This window comes from Erpetoichthys calabaricus, chromosome 7 (genome assembly GCF_900747795.2).
Source record: "Erpetoichthys calabaricus chromosome 7, fErpCal1.3, whole genome shotgun sequence".
NCBI lineage: Eukaryota > Metazoa > Chordata > Cladistia > Polypteriformes > Polypteridae > Erpetoichthys > Erpetoichthys calabaricus.
The window spans coordinates 51641368-51651990 of NC_041400.2; the positions used below are offsets into that span (position 1 = coordinate 51641368).

A 10623-nucleotide genomic window follows, 5' to 3' on the forward strand; every position below is an offset into this window, starting at 1 on the left:
CACTACAATGACAAGTTTCTGCCGGTTAAACACAGTCAGTGCAAGCACAAGATGTCCTACAAAAAAGTAACAGGCGGGTGCAAGGTTAAGAAATATGAATTGAGAGGCAATACTCATGTTACCATCAAAGAAATATACTTTTGTCCATTTGACAATGCCAAGATGAAAAAGATGCATACTAAAAAAATTGAAATCAATATTTATTATATGTTTAGCTCTTAGATGGAGGGGACTCATTCACAAACACAGTCAGGTCAAAAAAGAGGCATAATATATGAAAAGGTTAACTAAAGGATAACCTAATGCTTAAGTGCATAAGGTCTCTCTCTGCCTTGTTGTAGAGAGCTACCATCATAATTTTTCAGGGTTTAGAATGAGGTAAATGAATAACGAACACCCCTACAGAAAACAGGGATAAACTGATGGAAAGCCCATACACCCCTCCAAAGAAGGGAAGCTAAGATCAATAGGATAATCCGCTAAACACTCTCATCTTAACGAAGCAGTGTTCAAAATAATTGGAGAATTGACATGAATCAGAAATTACAGGTGACTTTAGTTGATTGGAGGAGATGATAAAGTTCTGTATATTAAGATTCAGGTGAAGTCATGTATTAGATAAGGTAATGTAATTAGAAAAAAAGTATAAAAGGAAATTGTTTAATTGATTGCTCCCTCTATAGACTGAGACATGAGTGCACAATTCTGTGCAAATAAAGAAATGTTCTGCATTCTCATCTGTAAATTCCTTCTTTGAATATAGAGAAAAGTTTTTTTTTCCTAAAAAGATGCCAGTACACCATCTAAAGTATCTTGTTTTTCCTGTAACATTTTTTGCAGTAATTTATTTTCATTGTTTTCCCTTTTATTTGTTTATACAGTACTAATTGTCCATTTACACAATAACCAGTGGAAGTTTTTTAAGAAACAGTGTAAGAAAAAATAACAACATATCTAATAAAATATAAAAAATGCAATTGCATGTTATGAAGGCAACCCATGAACCTCGGCATTCTATCCCAACCTAACTGAGATAGCTATACAACAGGAGAGCCCAATTTAAACATTTTTTAAATAATATAAAATAGCAAATAAAATAAAACGATTCACCACAGGTTCTGCACACCACAGGCCCAGCATGTTTCTTTTGAATTACATTAATGAGTTCTTCAAAAAATTCTGATCATATTCATAATATCCAAAAAAAGAACAGTTTTTTTACAAGTAGTGTGGTAGGGTCTTGCATACTTTTTTCCCATCTTGTATTACCCTATATTTGCAGTTAAGCCATTAATAGTCATTTTTAGCCCAAGACTATCCAAGAGACTTGCAAACATGTTTGCCTAAATTGGTTTACGTGCAGTACATTCATAAAACATGTGACCTAATAATGAAGGTGCTTCATAACAATTACATACAAGATGTACAGTAAGTGAACTATAAACAATTTTTTGTTGAATTTATCTAAGCAATTGCTTTCTCATCATTTCCTAACATCACTAAGATGTAAGTTCCTATAAATTGTATAGATATACCCTGGAGAGGATATCTGATCTTCCAAACTACCCAGTATTATCTTAGGAAAATATATAGTGGAAAGTTTTAAAAAAGTTTCTAATTTGCATGTAGAAGAAAAGTATTTTGATGTAAGATTACATTGGGAGCATAATAATTCAAAAGATTCAAATACATTATTAATATAAAGATCTCTAAATGTCATAATTCCCAGTGACTTTCATAGATTAAATACAGTATAGGCTAAAGAATGCTAAAAGGTGACTGTCATCACTGTTCTCATTAATGAAAATTTAAACTAAACATGCCATCAAATAAAAAAATAATCATTTTTTAAAATGCAACTAAACAAAACTATACTTTTTTATAATTTAATTTTGATGTTCACCATGTTTGTCTTTATGTATAATGTATATGTGAGTGTCCGTAGTTGCCAATATATTCATTAAAACGTTAAAGTCATAATATAAACTTAGACAAGAAAACTGATTCACACGCATGTACAAGTACCTTTCTCTTCAGTTATTTGGAATCTCGACAACAGCTTGCATATTCTGTGGTCATTTTCAGCTATCAGTCCGCTTTTCCTTCTGGAACTGAAAGTGGATATCGAAGCCTTATCACTTGCCAATGATTCATCCTGTGGGTTTCATTGGCCACAATTGACTGTTAGTCACAGATGTCCCACTAATTGTCAACAAGTGTCAGCTTTTACCAAATGTCAAAGAAAAGGTGATTAAAACTAGCCACCTGTTCCTTTGGAAGGTAACACAGTGGTGTTATATTTATATGTCAATGAGGTAGGAATTTCGGCAACCGGTGTCTGTGATCTGTACTTCCAAGTTATAAAAACATATGGCTATAAATATTTGCCATTGGAGCACACTACCTATGTGATTCTTGCATTTTTTAATTTTACTGGACACCTTGCATTGATTGCCATGCATGAAGGCATCCAATAAGAGATTCTCTCTCTAAAAATGTGTCCTACATTGGTTCAATATCTATATATATATATATATATATATATATATATATATATATATATATATATATATATATACAAAATCCAACGTCTGTCTGTCTGTATGCATGCATGTCTGTTCGCTTTTCATGGGAGAACTACTTAACGTATTTGGATTGTTTTTTTTTCTATAATTTGCTTGAACATTCCAGTTGATTTTGCAACTTCTCTCATTGTGCTAAGTATCATAGTTGTGGTATTGATTTATTTGTGCAAATCTGAGAGAACGGCTACAGGCCGGGTGGGGGTGGGTGGGGCCCTCCTCACTCACGTGCCAGCCTCGGTTCGAGTCGGTCTATCTCTCACCACATGTTGAAGCATACCTTGCCTCCACTTAGCTAGTGATACTTGTTTGTTCAACAGACATTATTATCTACAAGTTGTCAAGGAGTAACGTTTGACTTTTTTGAGAGAGAGATCAGAGCTGCATGCGTTTTAGAGGGGACCTGCTGATTGCCAGAGATATCACAGCCACATACCATGTACTTTTCTCCCCACGCAGGGTACACTGTCCCATCAGAGCTGAACACAATCAGATGCAGTGCCAGCATTTGACGATGGAGTGTACCTACCTTCTACATGGCAAGAATTACATTTTTAAAATTTTTTTATTGATTTTTAAAGTTTGTTCTGTTTCACTACTATGTGGGCAGAGCCGTAGGGGACAGCTAGTCTTTAATAAATGGTGTACCACTAGACTGTTGGGCAATTTTGAATTCCGCTTAAATAATGTTACAATTGATCTAGTTTTTAAAGATCTGTTGATATATACAATACATTGTAGAGGAATGAATTAACATCTTATTTTATGCCTTTCATAGTATTATCATAGTATTATTATTTATGATTTCTTATAATAAATTTTGTTTAATTACTAGATATTTAAACTGTTCTGATGCAACCTGCAAAATGTTATCTAGCTTGGCCTGGCTTGCAAGCGAATTCGCTGGGAAAAGCAATTTGTTTATCACATTAATTTAAAATTTGGAGATCTTAGAAATTCTCTAAACAAATGCAATACTAATGGCAAGCCTGTTCATTATGATTCATTTATCTTTGACTACTTCCAAAGATAAATAGCTAATTGTACAAGCACAATTGTAAAAAACATTGGTGATAATTGGTACCCTTGTACAGTTCCACATTTAAAATTTTTAATAATCCAAATTTATACTACTAAAACAGACTAACATTTGTGGACATGAACAAAGTAATTTAATCCATGCAGAAGCAATGGGTCCAAAATTACATTTTTGTTCAGTACAGCAAATAAATATCCCCAATCAACTCTTTCAAAAGATCTTCTGAATCCAAAAATAGTAAGACTTCTTGAAATTCAGATTCTATAGGAAAATATATAACATAAAACAAGCATGATCTTTCCTGGAGTAAATTCAGGATTTAGTCATTACCACAGAAAACTGTGAATGTGGCAAATTGAGACAGAAACAAACAGTATTGAAAAGTATATTAAGTTGGAAAAGATTTACCATGAACGCTTGTATCTTGCGCTCAATTCTTGATTCAAAGCATTTTTTTAAAAAATGCTGTTCATTTTTGCCAATACTGCCGTTTTAGGAAGATTTTTCAAAGCTGCCATGTACTACTTTTTTAACCAGATGTTCCTTTAATATATAGAAAAGTTATTTCTAAACCAAGACATCGGTGCTTTTTATATATGACATCATTTTTCAGCATTTTTTTCTCAGCATGATAAAAGATTGATCTTACTGTATGATTTTTTTAATGTATTTAATCTGCAAAATTCCATACATCCCCACAGATGTAAACTGAAGTGTGTCTGCAACACTCTAAGCTTCAAACACAGTGTGAAAACACGTAGTCATTTTAATCACTTCTACCCACCAACAATAGACTCCAGTGCTACAAAGAACAATTAATAAGCTTTGCTTAAGTTGAGTTTGCAGGTTGTGGATTTCAGTTGTATTTTTCTATTTAAATGCTGAAATTTACTCTTTCAAGAGTATACTTAATTACAGTATACGTTCATATGCTCCCATTGCATCAGTCAGTTCTTTTTCATTTGAGTCATTTTACATGTGCAGTGTATATGTCATACCCTAAAATAACTATAAAAATAACAATAAATAAAAACTAATAATGATTTATGTATTTCACCTATTTTCAAACACCCCTTAGCCATTGCATGTTGTTCTGCTCAAGTAATCTTTTTTTCCAGTAAACATATACTGTATTCCCTCAAACAAAAGAAGACAAAAAGGATATTTTATTAACAAAATAATAACATTTTAGAGGAATACTCACAGGAGGAATTCAAAATATAAAATAGACAGATGAAAACAATAAGTTGCCATTCTGAGTCTAACAGATCTTGTTCCTTTTCTTAACAGTAGAACAATTTTGACAAGAACAGACTATTCAGCACAACAAAACTCGCCAATCTTATCTATCAGATTTCTCCTAAAAAACATCAAGTCAAGTTTTGAAAGTCTTCAAAGTCCTATTCCTTACCATACAAGTCAGTAGTTTGTTTCATGTGTCTGTGGTTCTCTGGGTGAATAAATATTTTCTACTGTTTGTATGAAATTTACTGTTAAAAAGTTTCCAACTGTATCTCTGTGTTCTTGTTGATTCACTAACACTGTAGTAATTCCTTTCATAATTTTAAACTTCAGTTATGTCACCTCTTAGTCCCAGCTTGCTTAAAATGAAAAAGTCCTTTAATCTTCTTTCTTTAACTAGCTTTGGAATCATCCTAGCCACTCTTCTTTGAATTTGTTCTGGGGCTGCCATGTCTGTTTTGTAGCCTGGAGACCACAACTGCATGCGGTACTCCAATTAAGGTCTCCCAAGTGCATTTATAGCTTCTTTGACTTGTACTCTGCACTTAGTGATATATAACCTAACATCATATTAGCCTTCTTAATGACTTGCATACATTCCCTTCATGCAGACAGTGGCGAGTTCACTACAGCTGCTAGGTTCAACTCATAAGGTGTAATGATTTGACTAATTCTTGATTATCTGCCATTTCACTTCTGGAAACTTAACCAGCTTGTCATTTATATTCCTATCTGGGGGTGCAGTTCCCAAAAGCTTTGTAATACTAACTACTTTATTATCTTGTACTTAAGATCATTTGTTAATTAGTGGGTGTTTCCCAAAACCCATCGTAACTAAAGTAATACTTAATTTTATTAGTAAATTAACAAGTGAACTGGATTGATTGTTTTTAACATTATTCTTTATTCGGACTTTGGCCTGTGATGCTGTCACAGAGAAACAGAGGTTGCCTTAAGTAGACTAAAAGAAACAAACTGATGCTCTTATTTGAACAATGTAATAACAATAACAACAACAGTAATAATAATAATAGGTCAATGTTACAATATAAATATTAAATTATAATATAGACTATAGAGTAGCATAAAAGGGGGTCTTTGTTGCTTTACTACCTATAGACAATTTGAGTTCAGGAGTTAAATGATCAAACACACTATGTAATCAGTTACATCTTTTAAAAGTCAGAAGGTGAATTATCATTTAGTACCAGCAATGACCATGACAGCTGTCCGGAGATCTGTACAAATCAACCAGAGACATCATTTGGGACAGTGCCCTGTAGGAAGCTGAGTTCTGGTGGGCATGAACCCCTTGGATCATCGACAACTAATAGGGAAATACAGGCTGTCGTGGGGTGAAATAATGACCCTCTTCATTCTGAATACTGAGGAATACACCAAAAGTTTGCCCTTAGTTCCTCTCTGCAGCTGCTGACAGCTGTCCATTACTACACCATCAGTGGATTCCTGCAGACCGTAAGTGATGCACATGGCCTTCGCAAGGCTGCTGCATCCAAATCTGTGTATGTAGTAACCGGATTACTCTTGCACCATGTATACATGTAATAAACCCTGTGTTTGTGGGTTCAAATCCTGCTACTGACACTGTGAGACCAGGAGTAAGTCATTTCACCCATATGTGCTGCATTTCGAAAAACAAAACAAATGCAACCAATTCTATGTCAAATGTTAGTCTGTCAAGTAAGTAAATAGTAATGGTAATACAATGCTTTCCTTGACACTAAAATGGGTTTTCATGCATTTCCTAGCATACCTGACATTGTAGATGAGGTGGAAGAAACCCTCGTCCCTATTCATACTCCAGGCATCTTGAACCCCACCCATACCCGTTGACAAAGGTTCTCTGAACTGCTGTCCAGGTCCAGGTGCTACACAACCGGCAATCATGGACTTTTATAGACATTGTGGCCAAGCGGCCCGAGAGTACATGTGATGCTTAACTCTGGTCCAGCTGTGTGTCAGATGGCAAGGGGATGTCCATTTGCTAGTGGCTGTTTACCGGGAGACAGCGAGTATCCTTTTTGTGAATACCTGCTAACTCGAGTGTTCAATCCTCAAACTCTGACTGAGGAGAGACAGAACGCTGCACATCAAAGCACACACACTGTTGCAGAGTGAACTCTGTGAATTTTGAAGATGTCATATACATTTATCTATCCATTCCTAATCCATTTGTATCCTTCATTTGACTAGTTCAAATCTTTTTAACGATATATACTTAAAAATACATTTCTTGAAGATCCCAGTGTAATTTACGCTTCTTTCTATTAAATTCTCAGATTTGTTTAGGAAGCTGAAAGATTTTTGCTGAACATATATATTTTGCTGTTGTTCTGAACATACGCTTTATGTTGAGGAACATACATTTCAGTTTTCAATGTATATGTTTTTGTATGTCATTACACGACGTATACAGCTTATGATTTGCATATATTATGTCATACATACTGTTTTTACACTGTAAGCATTTTTTAAAGTACATGTACAGCACCTTTGAATATAATCTAACAATTTCAGCATGTGTCATATTACCCATATTGTATAGCAATTATTAAGAGGTCATGTTATCATATAATGTGTTTCAATTTGTGTTTGCCAGGCATGAATTTAAAGATTCTCTGTAACTCTATAAATACAGTATACTGTATCTAATCAGTGGGATACGTTATGGACCACATCAACTGTGACTTCGATTAAGCAGGTTTGATCATGTTATGTTATCGTTTGTTTGACATTCAATACATTTCTGAACTTACAGTTTCATTATATTTTGTCAGTGTATCTAATCCTTTGTACAATTTTTTGTATTGTGTATGTATACATTCATGCATGTATATACTGTGTATTTCACAGTACAGAAGTAATAGACAAGAAACAATAAAAAAAAATTTTTTTTTTTGTTTTTAATACCGATTTGTTTTAAAGGCAGTCGTAATTAAATATAGGCTTTATTTTGTTCAGACTAATCAATGATAAGGATGTTACTGTAATATAACCTTAATGATTTTTATTCTAAGGCTCAAAATCAGTATTTCATTCATCTTTATGAAAGTGATAAAGTGGGGAATATCATCATTATGTAAACCATCAGTGTGACTAAATGTGACTACTTTTTAGATGTTATTTGCTTTCTGCTTTAATTTGTGATACTTAAGTGTTGTAATCAGTCAGTCTTTTACACCACCTTCACTCTGAGTACCAAAAGAAGGCGTTCTTTGTAATAAATCTGATCATTTATTTGTTTTCAGGCAATCCATATTCAGAGAATGAAGGTTGTTCTAGAATGAAACAGGAAACCAATGAATAGCTGAAATACTGGCACAAAAATTAGTTTTGCCTAATGGAAAACAATTAACAGCACTTGAATAAATGCAAGAGGACAGAAGATGTAAGCCCCATGATTGTTTCTTACTGGTATTGCCCACCTTTCTGCCTCAGACAGTCACAACGGTGTTGAAGGAATCCCTCCATGATTTGGCCTCCCATCAAGTCATTAGGCATTTGTTTTATTTACTTAACAATCTTACAATGGTAGGAAGAGGGCCACAGTTTAAATGGAGGGATCTTTGTGCATATTTGAAACTGAGATTAATAAAGTAACTTTGGTTTTAAATTAATCAATATAAATAATTAAATAACAAGTATTAACTACTGTGAGGTGGGGTCAAAATCAGGCAGGAATAATGCAAATATGCAGCTCTGTTATAAAAAAACAAAACAAAATTAGGTACAATGAATAAATAATATTACAGGACATAGCATTGGCATATTCTGAAAACAAAAACTTCATCTCTGAAATGCTGCATTGAAACAAAAGAAGACCAGGTCCAAATCCACAGTATTAGTCAAATAAATAAGAGGTGAGTACGCAAGTCAGAGTTGTGAAATAAATATAGTAAAACACAATATAAAAGTTTTTACAATACAGATATTGTCCACTGAAAGATGTTAATAAGTAAAACACCACAAAAACATACCATTCTTAGTTAGTAACAATTACTTGTTATAACTATATACTGTATGACAGGTGCTTGCTCCAGATGTTCATAACCTATGAATTATAAAAGGCCACTACAGTAAAACATATAATATTTCATTAAGTATATAGTGTAGCAGGATAAGTTGCACAGCTGGAGAGAAAAGAAGGAAATGAGAGGGAGTACTTCCAAGTAAGTATTTAGTTTTGTTTTATTGCCATATGTAACCATTAATTACAAATTTTCACTTCCAGAAGTTAACTAATCTTTCCGTTATGGCCACAGCAATGCATTGGTTTTTGCCTTTTCATTTCTGGTTATTGACAAGAGTAGGAAGTTGATTGGCAAAGCTGTGGAGATTCACAAAAGACAGCGGATAAATTAAAAAGCACATGGAGTTTAAAGCCTGTATTTGCTATAGTGCTGTACAGATTAGCAGATTTTATGCAAATCCTATTTTATCTGTCTACTGTATCTATCTATTGTTACATGTTTTTATTGGACAGCATGATGGTGTGGTGTTTACTCTGCCACTTTAGTGCCCCAAGGACTCATGTTTGTTTCAAGGTCCAAACACTGTTTGTGAAGAGTAACATTTGGTAAACATATCTTCACGCTGTATGTGCGAGTTTCCTTCTCAGATACATGCATGTAGATTAACTGTTAAGTCTAAATTAACAGAACTTGAATAAGTGTATTAGTAGTTTGTGCAGTGTGTCACATTTGTTCTTACACTCGACAAGTTTTTCCTGAGAAGGAATTTAGCTTTTTTTACCCTGTAGTGGACAAACAGGGAAAAAATCTATTTCTCTAGCATAAAAATGCGTTCATAAAATAATTTTTAGAAATGGTTACTGTTTAATTATTTATTCTTCAACCAGCTCTGCAATGGTAAGATGATAACTCTAAAATGTATTTCTCAATAATTTCTCTGATAACTCAGTCTCTGGCATCTTAATCTAACTATATTGCTAGTCAATATATAACAATTTCTTCATTTAATCATTAAATACAGCCCCATGCCCATAACAATTGTAGGCCTGGTATAGCCCCGGGCTTTTAAACCAATAGTTGTCATGTTTGCCACTTAATGAAGGAGCAAATCAAGTCACTTTAGCAGGCTGGTCAATTTGGGTAGATGGGTTCTGTATTGTGCCCATGGACTTACTGGTATTTCCTCGCTATGCACATATGCCTAGCTAGATAAAATTGGCATGCCAATCCATTTTCAATTGGAGAATCGAGAGCAAGTCTTTCCTGGAAGGTGGCACTAGTTATGATATTACTCTTTATCACAGAAGTGACTATTTTGTAGTTTAAAAGTTTCTGTTGGGATGTACAGAAAATAATTCTTTACTAGCATGGTAGGTAGGGTAAGTCTTTGGAGCCAGTTGAGCTGTTGACTGTTTTGGGAAGACAGCGATTTTCTGTACATTTAAGGTAGGTGTTATTTTTAGTTTTCTTTTCATAAACCAGTTTGTATCCTCTGTTTTCCTTCTAGTGTTCTCTTTTTAATTTGCATTTTATTGTTTCTTTTTAAATAAATTCATCCCATTCTAAAACTCCTAATGCTTCTATCTTCTTCATTGCTTTGATCTGCACAACTTTTTCAATATTATTATAAAATGATTCAATTGTTATCGAAGATGAAATAGTGAGTATGGTTTCGAAGAACTTGACCAAATGACCAAGTGAAGAGAAGATAATTTCACAAATCTTACAGCCGAGTATCTAATATCAGGTGAACAGTTTTTTGGAGGAC

At 33.8% G+C, this 10623-nt stretch overlaps 1 long non-coding RNA gene across 1 annotated transcript in view; it reads left to right on the forward strand.

The window, feature by feature from the left end:
- Positions 1-10423, forward strand: part of LOC127528863 (uncharacterized) — a 35180-nt gene extending 24757 nt beyond the window's left edge. The window contains exon 3 of the long non-coding RNA XR_007935469.1: positions 8133-10423. This is a non-coding gene — a long non-coding RNA (uncharacterized LOC127528863). The remainder of the gene's footprint in view (positions 1-8132) is intronic.
- Positions 10424-10623: the final 200 nt, after the last annotated feature.